General features: G+C 42.7%; 1 protein-coding gene and 1 non-coding gene across 3 annotated transcripts in view; both read right to left on the reverse strand.

The window, feature by feature from the left end:
- LOC124790549 (gamma-1-syntrophin) overlaps positions 1-12671 on the reverse strand; it is a 780608-nt gene that overhangs the window by 519196 nt on the left and 248741 nt on the right. The gene's annotated exons all lie outside the window — the stretch shown is intronic.
- Trnat-ugu lies at positions 4723-4796 on the reverse strand. The gene has a single exon. It is a non-coding gene; the product is annotated as a tRNA-Thr (tRNA).

Genomic DNA, 12671 nt, shown 5'->3' on the forward strand with positions numbered 1-12671 from the left:
GTTTTGCCACAGGATCACTTACTCGGCACGAGAGCGTTACGATTTTCATCAAACTCCAAATGCAGACGCAACAGGCCTCACGAATTGTCCAATCGACCACGGCAAGACAATTAGAGCACATGCGGAGTATTACCGACAGTCATTCTTCCCACGCTCCGGTCGTGAACCGAAATTTCTGGAAATTTGTGGGAAGGTCTTATGGGTCGAAACTGCTGAGGTCATTGGTCCCTAAGCTTACTCACTACTTTATCTACCTTAAACTAACTTACGCCAAGTACCCCGCGAGGTGTGAATCGAACAATGAAGAGTGTAAAAGATATTTATATTTTCAATATCGTTCGGGAAGAGCTCACTTCTTGGACTACAAGGGTTATCAGTCAATGTTGAAAGAAGTTTTGTTTATTCGCTGAATCAGTTTCAGCACTCAAGCCATTATCAGTATCATATAATGCGTCAATCTATGATTGCGTCATATTGGAGAAGAAGTGAACATCTCGTCAAGACTCCTTTCAGAGTCCTCTAGAAGCTCTGAGGTGATGCTCATTTCTCTTCCGTTCTGACACAGCCACCGAGTAAGACACATTACGAGGTATTGAAAATGACTGAAGTGTCGACATTGATATAGCGAAAGAACAAAACTTCTTTGAGCTTGATTCACAATCTTTTCAGTTAAAAGAAAGGACAAAAGATGAGGGTATCAGAAGTATCATCCGGCACAAACCGTAAGGTAGGCTATGTGATCTAAAGTATCCGGATACTACCCCCTTCGCTTTCACGACGGCTTGAACTCTACTGAGCACATTTTCAATAAGGTTTCTGTGGAGAAATGGCAGCCTATTATTCCTCAATAGTCGAAACCAGGGAAGGTGATGATTTTGAACCTTAATGTTTGGTGTTTCAAGAATCACCGTATGGAAGATTTAAACCGCATACAAGAAAAGCGGTTAACGTCATCCGCTAAGTCACAATGCGGACGAAATTGTGTATCGAGTGATCGTGACGGACCGTCAGTGAGGTGGATCCTGAAGAAAAGTAAGAGGACGGCAACAGCGATAGTCGCTGCAGAACTGCATGTCGCGCTCGCGTACACCGTCAGCACCAAAGCAACACGGAGGGAGGTCCATAGGAAGGGAACTGCAGAGCGGGCTGAAATCACTAAATCACTCATCAGTGATGCAGATGCCAGTAATGGGAAAAGTAGTACAAAAGCCTTAAAGTTTGAACAATGAAGCAATGGAAGTAGTTCATTTGATTGGATGACTCGTTGCAAACTGTTTCCAACTTCTGGACGAGTTTACGTCCCAAGAGTGAAACTTCGAGGTGGTTCGATGATGTTTCCGAATAGTGATGCTATGTTCCAAGACGACAGCGCCCTTGTTCTCACAGCTCACACATCGCTTAGGACTGTTTTTACGACCGCGAGGGTGAAACGTCACATTTCTCCTAGACCCCAGTCACCAGACCTCAATACTACTTATGAGTGAAGTGAGCATGATTGCTATCAAACTCCATGAACATTACAGCTTGCCAATATTTTGTAGGAAGAATGGTATGAGATTCACTCGAAAACTATAAAGGATCCGCATTTATCCATTCTGAGGCGATGGGAAGCTGTTCTGAATGCCAACGGATTTCCTACACTGTGTTAGGCATGAAAATGTGTTGAGGTTTTGGTATTTCCATATTTTTGTCGATCCCATGTATATTAACTACAGGCCGTGCAACCACGCCCTGAAGGGAGCATCAGATGTCCACTCTTGTTATTTCGACGATCAAATTAACATCACAGATAATACGATGAATAGCGCTGTGGGCAAATATCGATCTAAATAGAAAGTATGTTACAAGCAGTGTAGTTAACCAGATAACCTACATAGCCATGGAATGGTTATGGGGACCCAGGAGATGGAATGAAGCTACACTGTTACATGAAATCCGAGCCACAGTCTGACGAATGAGATTTGAAATAAACATTTCCATCCTGTTTAAGAGCAACTTTTGTGTCCATTTTTCTTCGTTATCCTCCTGTACTTTCAGGGTCGACAGGTGATAGACGTTCCTAATTATGGTGGTGGTTGTAAGATTCTATGGGACCAAACTGCGGAGGTCATCGGGTCCGAGGCTTAATCTAACTTAAACTGACTTACGCTAAGGGCAACACACACACCCATGTCCGAGGGAGGACTCGAACCTCCGACGGGGGAGTCACGCCAACTGCTGCGAGACGCCCCAAACCGCGCGGCTGTCCGGCGCGGCTGTAATTACGATGTGGCAGGATGGACTCCCTGGCGCCATAACATCGCCTCAAGAAGAATTCTGAATATACCACGTGTGTGCAAACTTTGCTCGTAGTATATATGGGAAAATACAGAATCTGCGTGATCGAATTGTCCCCAGTTGAGACTGGTTACTTTTGCCCTAAAACGAAGGTTTTCTGCAGTCTGGCTACTGAGTTGCTTTTCCAATCCAAAGTTTATTACTGACAAATAGTGAAGGTTATCTCAAATGTAGAGAATAGGAATTAGTCCCCGCATACTGCAAAATGTTGGCAGAGCTGAAAAGTACTGAAATTTTCTCATTATCTATTCTTTTAAAGAAGCCGGATAATTTTAGTAATTAAGTATTATACTTTCCCGGTGTTTTGACAGTAAAGTAAGTGCTTTGGTTTGCTTTGATGTATATGGTTTTTTAATTTTTCTTAACGGGTACGAATGAAGCAAGCCCTAGAAATTTTTTAAAGCCACAATGATATTTTTTTTTCAAAAGTTTTCTTATGAATTTTTTATTCTTCTGGGTATCAGTCTTTGCAATTCTGGCTTATTTTTAATCTACATGCGAAAGTATTCTCATCGAATTTTACGAAAAGCTGTCAAATACGTCACTTGCAGTTGGGCAACGACGCTCTACAACTAAACAATTGTGGGGTGATATGAGAAACTGTCGGTTATGTGAAACTTCCAACATTTCTAGTAATCATTAGTATGGCACGGCAGGTAAGTCACTTAAAAGCTCATCTCGACTCGAAAAGGTGTCAAGAACAGCACCAAATAGCACAGTGCTATTCAAACCTACCTCCATCGTTCTTCGTTCTCTTTACCTTTTCCCTGTTCGCTACATGGTCGGCATTGCCAGTGTTAGTGACAACTTGTGGCCAGTTGCCCTTTCTGACTTCCTGACGCGAAGACTCGCCCTTCCCCCGCTGCCTCCCCCCGACGGAAAATTTGTGTATCCTACCCGCCTGCATCTAGAGAAGATTTAATGTTTAAGTGTGAGGACGTTTCCTATATGTTTGCATAGCGTCTGAGGCGGGACATGGGTATCGGCACCTACTTAGCTAGATGTGGCAAACTGCCTAAAACCCACATCCAGGCTCGTCAGCTTAACAGCCAGCGTCGTTAATCTGCGAGACTCGAATCTTAGAAGTGGCGCGTTAACGCTTTCGACTACCTGGGCGGTTCCCAAACCTTTCGAACTATATGTAAATTAAAATGTGTTGTGTCAATCCATTTACAGTATCGTTAATATCTTTGTTGTACGAGAAGACTACTTGAAACTAACAGAAACACCTTTTTTTTGAAAAAAAATTACATTATAAAATTTTGTTTCTCACATCGCGATAGTTATGTAAAGCCTGTTCCTGGGAGTCCCAACGTACCTCCTCAGCTCAAGGCAATAGGTACAAAAGCATTTTAAGACAATAACAGCAAGTCACATGTAAGAAGAACAGAGACAGACAATAACAGGCAAAATTTGATGCTCCGGAATATCGACGAAAGTGAAAAGGCGCATCGAGTTCTTGCTTATGCCTTACAGCCTTCTCACCGAGTGCTTGACAACAGCGGCTTAGATTTCCGAGCTGATGCCTTCCTGTGGTCGGTTTTGAAACTTGGTTGGGATCTGCCTACGTCGTGGCGCCCATACGACACGACCTCATCCCCCCCGCCAACCTCCCACGCCCCCTCCTACGCATCTGCTCCTGGCGAAGCAATTTTACAGCCGCCCGCCGCTGCTGAGGCTCTTTCAGACGTCGCCCCTAATTACTTCCCCCCTTTCATCCTCTTTCAGCTGCCTCTTACACGCGGCCCAGCTCTGGCTGCCAAGTATCGAGTTTTACAGTCGGTTTCCGTCCTTTTATTAGTACTAGCTTCTCAGTAAACGCTCTCTGCATTCCCCATGTAAAGCAGATACCAATGTGTCATGAGATAACGCAGACATTCCATCTCCACCTCAGCTCATAATTGGAGCGTGTTCACCCCCACCCAATTTCCAATTCAGTTTCAAAATGCATAGAATAAAATATCATAAAAATGTTTTGAGGGGGTGGTGCATGATGGTTTCAGCCGATTTTGTGCGTCTTAGTTTTTTGTAGGGCACTGCGTATGGAAGGCTGTTGCACCTTGCAGTATTATTACGTTAATGCACAGAACGATTATTAACATCGGAAATAAAATTATGATTGTGCTGATTTTCAACTAGATCTCTTCTTAGCTAGATACTTACGACGAAACTGTAGTGACATTTACACGCTAATTGCACGAAAAGTCTGAAACCACCTGGAATATACAAAATACTCGTGATAATACTATCGCAGTTCCAAACGGTTACCTCCAGATACACACAACTGCGCTAGTAGACAGTATCACTCCTTTCTACGGGACGGATAGTATTAAATTACAATGAAATGAACACTCTTAGCTGCTTACGGGGACAGATGAAAATGTGTGCCCCGACCGGGACTCGAACCCGGGACCTCCTGCTTACATGGCAGACGCTCTATCCATCTGAGCCACCGAGGACACAGAGGATAGCGCGACTGTAGGGATTTATCTCTGCCACGCCTCCTGCGAAACCCATATTCTCAGCGTATTGTCCCGCACTACATTCGTAGTGCCCCCGCCCATTATACTGATTACTCGCGGCTTGTTGCCGATTCCCGTAAGAGTTCGGGCACTGTTTGTGCATTCGCACAGATGAAGAAGATGGTCAAGTGGCCGGTGAGCCGTAACTATATATTTACTAAGATAGTATCTGTTCTTTCGGACATGGCGGATAGTATTATACATGACTGTACGTCAAAATGTGTCATTTGGATTGTTGTTTTCTATTTGTCTATATGTTACACTTTCACATTAAAATATCAGCTCTCAGGTATCAAAGTGTGTCTATAGTATTAAGAAGCAAGAAGTTTTACTGTTTCTAACGGAGCGAGCTGGCAGGACACGTCATGCAGTGATCTTGTATTCAGAAAGATAGCGGTTCAGATCCCAATCGAATATCCAAATTTAGGTTTAAGTGGTTGCCCTAGATTTCTAATGTGATACCAGGGCGGATTGCTTGAAAAGGTTCAAATGGCTCTGAGCACTATGGGACTTAACATCTATGGTCATCAGTCCCCTAGAACTTAGAACTACTTAAACCTAACTAACCTAAGGACATCACAAAACACCCAGTCATCACGAGGCAGAGAAAATCCCTGACCCCGCCGGGAATCGAACCCGGGAACCCGGGCGCGGGAAGCGAGAACGCTACCGCACGACCACGAGCTGCGGACGCTTGAAAAGGAGAAAAGTCCCTATTCTCTGGCAGTCCGTTCTGGTGCTCCGATTCTATGAATCTCCTCGTCGGTCGGACATTAAACCAATGGTTGTTTCTTTCTTTTTTGTTTCTTCTTTTCTTTGTACTGTTCTTTTCATTGTACTTTTTTTTCATTGTACTGAGGAGTAAGGCCTTGACCAAATAGACGGAATAACAAAGTAAGAAGAAGACTATAAGAAAAGAACGTGTAGGGCTGTTATGCAATCAGTACCGTTATGAAAGACACGGGCTATATGTAGGCTTTCCACTAACAGGAGTGATCCAGTACGTTGCGTACGGGACGTCGGTGTTCCAGGGAAGGCATTTCGCGATTAGTGCCTGATTTACAGAAGCACAATAAAGGAAAATTGTTGCTCTTTTCTTCATAGAGGTCACTATAGAGGATTTTTTTCGCACAGGATTCATTTTACACTTTTGTTCAAGTTACACAACGGAGTTTCACTCAGTAATCAAAGAATATTTCACAGGATACGAAAAATGCAACAGTATTTTTGTGAACTCGAGTCGAAGAGAAGCTTAAAATGGAATTTGCAAATTACGTAATATAGTATTTGATCTGTACAAGGAACTTCATTTTCGGAAGCTATCCAGGGACTTTTCTCCTTAACGTGAAAAAAGTGGATTGTTAATAACGTCGAATACGATTAGTAGGATACTGTCTATATAACAGTTAATACGGACGTACAATAATTTATCTCATTCCGTATCATGAAAGAAAAGAAACAGAGTTTTTTAGTTTGTTTACAGCAGACAAAAAACGCTGCCTAGTGAGGAGTTTATTTCGGGATCTGTTCACAATTAAGAGAACAAAATAAAGTTTTTGTGATTTCCATTAACAGTCAGCTGAAAAGTCTTAAGTCCGAGTCAAGTGGCTGTCACGCTTGTGTGTGGCAATTATGGGGATAGCAATATACCTCATAACTGTTTTGTTGATAAGCAACAGATTCACTGATTTTGACATTTTTTATAAATAATGTATGTTAAGAACTTCTCTAATTATATATTCGAAAAGCTGTTGTGTATATAGTTAATGTTTTGGAGCAGGGATCACCTTGGCCTGTAATAATTCCGACGTTCTGTTCGAGACATAATTGATTATTATTTACGTTCCGACAGTGTTTCCGAACACATTAGGATTATACCCGCGCGCATTACCTAAACGACTGAAACGTGTTAGTGCATAGAAAATGTTGCCTGTATTGCCTGACAGGAATCATGTAGGGCATGACTGCGGTGAGCAAGCAGTTCGTCCAGCTGTCTTTATGGGACGTTAGGGATTGTTTTCATATTCCAAAAGCGAAAAAAAGAAATGTTCAAATGTGTGTGAAATCTTATGGGACTTAACTGCCTAGGTCATCAGTCTCTAAGCTTACACACTACTAAACTTAAATTATCCTAAGGACAAACACACACACACACCCATGCCCGAGGGAGGACTCGATCCTCCACCGGGATCAGCAGCACCGTCCATGACTGCAGCGCCTAAGACCGCTCGGCTAACCCCGCGCAGCCCAAAAGCGAAAGATTCTATGTTTATGTACTTAAAATATCTATAATGTGGAAGCTTCAAGCCGGCCGAAGTGGCCGTGCGGTTAAAGGCGCTGCAGTCTGGAACCGCAGGACCGCTACGGTCGCAGGTTCGAATCCTGCCTCGGGCATGGATGTTTGTGATGTCCTTAGGTTAGTTAGGTTTAACTAGTTCTAAGTTCTAGGGGACTAATGACCTCAGCAGTTGAGTCCCATAGTGCTCAGAGCCATTTGGAAGCTTCAAACCAAGTGGCTTACTTTAATATAAATTTCGGAAATTAATAATTATATTAAAGCTTGCAACGAGGAAGCAGATGCGATCCTTGTCATGAGTGCCGTTTGTCAATTCGATTTGATGAAGTCCTAGTCCTGCGCCAGAACAGCACATCAATGGTATTATCTCCTCACCAGTTACACTCGCTTTTCTCCAGTTTATGTAGACGGGTCTATGGTTGAGCTCCTTTAAATGTGTAAACAACATACGTCTTTCACCATGACGATAAGATCATTCATTACTATCATTATTGGCATAACGTCGAATGTTACCGTTGATGTAGATGTAGATTTTATACTTGCACCTAATAAACTCCATTTCAGAGACTGTATTTCAGATTCACATGAAGTTATCGGGTAGCCGTAGTCTATTCTTAAGAGTTAAAAAGCTTGGAAAAGGAAGTCAAGACTGCATAGATCGAGTTGAACGAATTTATTTCCTTGTGCGTGAACTCGTTCCGATCTGAATAATACTGTTACAAGAGCAGGTAGTGTATTTGGGAGGAAGATTAGGGTTTAACATCTCATCGATGACGAGGAAGGTCACTGAAGACAGAAGATGAGTTTGAGACGGATGGTTAACAACTACTATGTCCTACTCAATGCATATATCCAGGCATTTCTCTGAACTACGAAACTCTAAAGCTGAATCAGCGGACACGGATTTGAACCGTTGTCATCTCGAGTGTGAGACCAATGTCTTCACGTCTGCGTGACATAACGAGCGAGGTGGCACAGTGGTTAGCACAGTGAACTCGCATTCGGGAGGACGACGGTTTAAATCCGTCTGCCCATTCAGATTTAGGTTTTCTGTGGTTTCCCTAAATCGATGCTGCAGAAAAACGCTGGGATAGTCCCTTTGAAAAGAGCACGGCAGACTTCGTTCCCCATCCCTCAGTAATCCGAACTTCTCCTCCGTCTCTGACTTTGCTGTCGATGGGACGTTAAATTCTTTTCTTCTTTCCTCTACACCACGTAGATCGGTAACTGTTTGCACATGACGAAACTGTACACCATGAGTGGGTGCAGTTTTGCTATATCACACCCAAGCATTTTCTGTTGTTAGTACAAGAAGAGGGAAGCACTAATCCCTTAATTTGATCGTGATCTGCTAGTATGAAGGGTGTAAAAGAACCAAAAACAGCTGACCGTTTATGGTATTTACATGTGACACGTATTCTGTTGCGTGAAGCAGCAGCTGAAGCATCTTGTCCGTATTTAGACTTTTGTGGAGAGAGGAAGGGAGGAAGCAAAAATGGGAAGACATCATGCACAGAATAATTTCATTGCATGTCCTGAATCTCGATGAAACGTAACAGTCGTTTTCAGCTTGGTTTTGACTGTCGTACTGCTTGGACGAGAAAACTGACGAACCTAGGTAAGGCGTGCAGGCTGCGCCATCCAGGCAAGGTAGAACGGGCCAGCGGCGGCAGGACGCTGCCTGCGGCGCACCAGTTGTTTGCAGGAGGTGGGCTGATCGATGCCCTGCAACTGAGACCGCCAAGTCTGGCGCCAAGGCTCAAGTCGCCAGCTAGCTACTGTCCGCCATTCTGCACACCTTCGGGTATAACCGTCTCGACATCTTGAGGAACGAGACCTTTTATCGATCTTCGCAGCTCTTGGCTCTGAGGAGAGTCAGTTATGTAGAAAGTAACTACAAAAGAATTGCATGAACTTCATCTTGTATCAAATAGTTTACATAGCTTCATACAGTATAAACTATTGTGCGATAGTACGAGGGCTGTTCAATAAAAAAATTGTATTTTCTTTTTTGACAACATACCTTTACTCATCCTCATAATCTGGATGGTCCTTGTGAAAATAGTCACCTCTGGATCCGACGCACTTGTGTCACCGCTTCTGCCAGTCAGCAACGACATGCTGGAAACCTCTTTTTGAAAAGTCAGAATAACCTCCGCAGCCTTCCCTACTGCCTCTGATGATGGAAAGTGTCTCCCACGAACGTGTTTTTCCAGGTTAGAGAGCAGAAAAAAGTCACACGGGGCTAAGCTCGGACTATAGCGAGAATGAGGTAGTTACGTCATTCTGATTTTTGCAATATTTCAGTAACAACATTTGCAATATGGGGCCTTCCAATATCGTGTCCACAGATATGTGGTCTTTTGCGCCTGATACGAACTTTCAAAGTTCTCAGGACATCTCCGTAACACTCTCCAGTTTTTGATGTGTGTGCACGTACAAAATGCTGACAAATCAGTCCATGAATATCAAAAAATGTGAAGCAACGATTTTTGCCTTTTTGGTGGCTGGTAATGAAGGATGCAAGGGTTATTTGGAAAGTAAGTTCCGATCGGTCACCAAATGGAAACCAGTTTGAAAATAAAAATATTTTATTTGGAATTTTATTTGCAACAGTGAGCTACGCCTTCCAGTTACTTCTCTGCATAGCCGCCCCTCCAACTTAGACCTTTGTCGTAGCGTTGTACCAACTTTCCAATGCCCTAGTCGTAGAAGGCAGACGGCTGTTCTTTCCACCAATTCTCTACGCTGGTCTACAGCTAGTTATCAGTGCCAAAATATTGTTTTCACAGCTGCCGTTGACGTGTGCAGAGTTGAAACTCAGAGGGAGCCAGTTACGGGTTGTACTTGGGTGATAAACACTTCCCATCGAAGACGCTGTAGCACTATCTTCATTGCCCCTCCAGAGTGTGGCCGACAATTGTCATGGTGAAGGAAACGTATGGCAGTTTTGTTATGGTGACCGCATGACATCTGGCGAAATCTCTCACCAGGCCCTCATACTTGGGACTATTCTAGGCATTTTTGCGTGGTCACTGGGCGCTCAGAATTGAAAACAGCAACACGACGCGATCGTCAATAATCCGTAATTCACTTTGGTTTCCATTTCCCACGCCATCGGACTTTACTTTCAGAATACCCCTCGTATTTCCACCCTGAGCTTTGTTGTTTGCTCTAAGATTCAAAACTATGTAACAAAGTTTCATTAGTACTGATTACTTTTAAACAAACTTCAGATCTTCTTCTAGAATCAACTTCAACTGCATGCAGAAATGCACTTGAACGTCCTTTTGCTAGGAATGAACAGTTCTGCAATGCAACGCACGCAAACGATGTCATGTTTAAATGTACTTACAGCAACTTGTGGGTAGCACCCAACGAAATTTTCAGTTTTTCACAAAGTATTTGCAAGGTTATGGATCGACGCTATCTGACAATGACAGCAGCGATGTTGTTGGTTCTTTCGGTAAAAGCACTAACTGGAGCTTCGGGTCCACTTTCCTTTGAAAATAATTGTCTCCTCTCTTCAAACAATTTATGCGATCTTAGAGCCGTGCTATAGGTAAGAACAGACTCTAGCCGCATACTGTTCATCGCGCGTCACCACCACTGTTTCGGCAGGCGATACTGAACTTGTCTCAGTTTGCCCGTCTCTCACAGGGGGAACCAACAGTGCCGACAATGAAACTAGTACGGCGTTTCTGTTATAAATTAAGCTAACACAATATCGTAAGATTAAATCCTAGCGCGTGCAATTGTAATACTAAAGTGTAGCATGAGAAATTATTGCCGTAAACAGGATTTGATCATTGTTCCTTCAATAGCCCTCGTATTTTAACAAGTAGGGAAAGGAGAAAACGGATACTGTGGAAATAGTACCTGCATAATTACCAATTTACTCTTATGTGAGACTCTATTATTCACGCAATATTCCGCTGGTCTATTGTTGTTGTGGTCTTCAGTCCAGAGACTGGTTTGATGCATCTCTCCATGCTACCCTAGACTGTGCAAGGTTCTTCATCTCTGAGTAACTACTGCAACCTACATCCTTATGAATCTGCTTCGTGTATTCATCCCTTGGTCTCCCTCTACGACTTTTACCCTCCACGCTTCCCTCCAATACTAAATTTGTGATCAGTTGATGTCTCAGAGCGTGTCCGACCAACCGGTCCCTTCTTCTAGTCAAGTTGTGCCACAATTCTTTTGTAACACCACATTTCGATAGCTTCTATTCTCTTCTTGTCCAAACTATTTATCGTCCATGTTTCACTTTCATACAAGGCTACAATCCATACAAATACTTTCAGAAAGAACTTCCTGACACTTAAATCTATACTCGATATTAACAAATTTCTCTTCTTCAGAAACGCTTTCTTTTCCATTGCCAGTATACATTTTATATTGTCTCTAATTCGACCATCATCAGCTATTTTGCTCCCCAAATAGCAAAACTCATCTTCTACTTTAAGTTTCTCATTTCATAATCTAATTCCCTCAGCAACATCCGATTTAATGCGACTACATTTCATTATCCTCGTTTTGTTTTTGTTGGTGTTCAGCTTATATCCTCCTTTCAAGACACTGTACACTCCATTCAACTGCTCTTCCAGGTCCTTTGCTGTCTCTGACAGAATTACAATGTCATCTCAAACCTCAAAGTTTTTATATCCTCTCCATGGGGATTTTAATTCCCCCTGTCTCACTCCCTTCCCAACCACTGCTTCCCAGTCATGCCACTCGAATCTTATAACTGCCATCTGGTTTCTGTACAAATTGTAAATAACCCTTGGCTACCTATATTTGACCCCTGCCACCTTCAGAATTTTAAAGAGAGTATTCCACTCAACATTGTCAAAATCTTTCTCTAAGTCTACAAATGCTAGAAACGTAGATTTGCCTTTCCTTAATCTATCTTCTAAGATAAGTCGTGTGTTCCAACATTTCTACGGAATCCAAACTGATCTTCCCAGAGGTCAGCTTCTACCAGTTTTACCATTCGTGTACTCAGAATTCGTGCCAGTATTTTACAGCCGTGACTTATTTAAGTGATAGTTCGGCAATTTTCACACCTGTCAACATCTGCTTTCTTTGGGATTGGAATTATTATATTCTTCTTGAAGTCTGAGGGTATTTCTCCTGTCTCATATAATTTGCTTATCAGATGGTAGAGTTTTGTCATAGTTGGCTCTCCCAAAGTTATAAGAATTCTAATGGAATGTTGTCTACTCCCGGGGCCTTGTTTCGACTTAGATCTTTCAGTGCTCTGTCAAATTCTGCACGCAGTATCATATATCCAGTTTCATCTTCATCCACGTCCTCTTCCACTTCCATGATATTGTCTTCAAGTACATCGACCTTGTATAGACCCTCTATATATTCCTTCCACCTTTCTGCTTTCCATTCTTTGCCTAGAAACAGTTTCCACATGAGCTCTTGATATTGATACAGGTAGTTCTTTTTTCACGAAAGGCCTTTTTAATTTTCCTGTAGACTGTAATAAAAGCCCCTAAATCCTT

This window comes from Schistocerca piceifrons, chromosome 1, assembly GCF_021461385.2.
Source record: "Schistocerca piceifrons isolate TAMUIC-IGC-003096 chromosome 1, iqSchPice1.1, whole genome shotgun sequence".
In the NCBI taxonomy this organism is placed as follows: domain Eukaryota; kingdom Metazoa; phylum Arthropoda; class Insecta; order Orthoptera; family Acrididae; genus Schistocerca; species Schistocerca piceifrons.